The following is a 2,500-nucleotide window of genomic DNA, read 5'->3' as shown; positions in this document are numbered from 1 at the left end:
GATGGTGGTCGAGGCAAGCGCCCTCACCAAGGCCGAGCGTGTGCCGATGGTGGTCGAGGCAACCGGCCGCACCAAGGGCCGGCGTGTGCCGATGGTGTTCGAGGCAACCGCCCGCACCAGGGCCCAGCGTGTGCCGATGGTGGTCGAGCCAGGAGCCCGCACCAAGGGCCGGCTTGTGCCGATGGTGTTCGGGGCAACCGCCCGCACCAGGGCCCTGCGTGTGCCGATGGTGCTGGGGGCAACCGCCCGCACCAGGGCCCAGCGTGTGCCGATGGTGCTGGGGGCAAGCGCCCGCACCAGGGCCCAGCGTGTGCCGATGGTGCTGGGGGTAACCGCCCGGACTAGGGCCCAACGTGTGCCGATGGTGGTCGAGGGAACCGCCCGCACCAGGGCCCAGCGTGTGCCGATGGTGCTGGGGGCAAGCGCCCGCCCCAGGGCCCAGCGTGTGCCGATGGTTATCGGGGCAACCGGCCGCACCAGGGCCCAGGGTCTGCCGATGGTGCTCGAGGCAACCGCCCGCACCAAGGCTCAGCATGTGCCGATTGTGATCGAGGCAACAACCCACACCAGGGCCCAGCTTGTGCCGATGGCGGTCGAGGCAAGTGCCCGTACCGAAGGGCAGCCTATGCCGATGATGGTCGATGCATGTGCCATCACCATGCGTCATCATGTGCCATTGATGGTCGAGGCCTTGGCCGAAGTTCGATTTTGAGCCACGGTGCCCATGCTTGGCTCCAGCATGTGCTGGTGCCGCATTTTTTTCACTCGGGACAGCATCGCCGGAGCATCGCCGGAGCATCGCCGGAGTACCGCCGGAGAACCTGACCGGCGGCATTGGGGTTCCGGCGATTGGGAGGGGGGCCGGGGGGGTGTGCGCACATGATGTGCGATGGGTGCTGGTACTTGGCCTTGTGTTGGCCCCCTATCCCTCATCAAACCTCTGAGAATTCACACCCCCTTAAAGAGCATTTGAGATTTTACAGGTTTGCTACCAGTAGCCGTTAAAGTGTCTGAAATGGGGACACTTTTTTCAAACGGTCACAAAATCTTCTCTACTTCGAGTTTTTAGCTGAATTTTTTTGTGCATGCCAACAAAAATAGAAGGATCATGCCTACAAAATTTGGAGCCAAAAATCCTTATAAAAAAATTTTAAAAAATCCCGAACCGCAAAAAGTTTCGAAAATCATGAAAAATAGAAAACGAGTCATCTTCCAACGAAACTTCACGTGAAGGCTTAGGGGACCATTGTATGAATTTACAAGCCATAAAAATGGCATTGGCACGGCAGAAATTTGAAGATGTGCCTAAACCCACCAGGGCCCAGCGTGTGCCGATGGTGCTCGAGGCAAGCGCCCGCACCAGGGCCAGCGTGTGCCGACGGTGGTCGAGGCAACCGCCCGCACCAGGGCCGATAGTGTGCCGATGGTGCTCGAGGCAACCTGTCGCACCAGGGCCCAGCGTGTGCCGATGGTGATCGAGGCAACCTGCCGCACCAGGGCCCAGCGTGTGCCGATGCTGGTCGAGGCAAGCGCCCGCACCAGCGCCCAGCGTGTGCCGATGGTGCTCGAGGCAACCGCAACCGACCGCACCAGGGCCCAGCGTGTGCCGATGGTGCTCGAGGCAACCTGCCGCACCAGGGCCCAGCGTGTGCCGATGGCGCTCGAGGCAAGCTCCCGCACCAGGGCCCAGCGTGTGCCGATGGTGCTCGAGGCAACCTGCCGCACCAGGGCCCAGCGTGTGCCGATGGTGGTCGAGGCAACCTGCCGCACCAGGGCCCAGCGTGTGCGGATGGTGCTCGAGGCAAGCGCCCGCACCAGGGCCCAGCGTGTGCCGATGGTGGTCGAGGCAACCGCCCGCACCAGGGCCCAGCGTGTGCCGATGGTGGTCGAGGCAACCGCCCGCACCAGGGCCCAGCGTGTGCCGATGGTGGTCGAGGCAACCTGCCGCACCAGGGCCCAGCGTGTGCCGATGGTGGTCGAGGCAACCTGCCGCACCAGGGCCCAGCGTGTGCCGATGGCGCTCGAGGCAACCGACCGCACCAGGGCCGAGCTTGTGCCGAAGGTGGTCGAGGCAAGCGCCCGCACCAGGGCCCAGCGTGTGCCGATGGTGGTCGAGGCTGCCGATGATGGTCGAGGCAACCTGCCGCACCAGGGCCCAGCGTGTGCCGATGGTGCTCGAGGCAACCGACCGCACCAGGGCCGAGCGTGTGCCGATGGTGCTCGAGGCAAGCGCCCGCACCAGGGCCCAGCGTGTGCCGATGGTGGTCGAGGCAACCTGCCGCACCAGGGCCCAGCGTCTGCCGATGGTGGTCGAGGCAAGCGCCCGCACCAGGGCCCAGCGTGTGCCGATGGTGGTCGAGGCAAGCGCCCGCACCAGGGCCCAGCGTGTGCCGATGGTGGTCTAGGCAACCTGCCGCACCAGGGCCCAGCGTGTGCCGATGGTGGTCGAGGCAAGCGCCCGCACCAGGGCCCAGCGTGTGCCGATGGTGGTCGAGGCAAC

Source organism: Durio zibethinus, unplaced genomic scaffold, assembly GCF_047325235.1.
Source record: "Durio zibethinus cultivar Kanyao isolate XHJ-2024 unplaced genomic scaffold, ASM4732523v1 HiC_scaffold_303, whole genome shotgun sequence".
NCBI lineage: Eukaryota > Viridiplantae > Streptophyta > Magnoliopsida > Malvales > Malvaceae > Durio > Durio zibethinus.
This window is presented reverse-complemented; position numbering follows the sequence as displayed.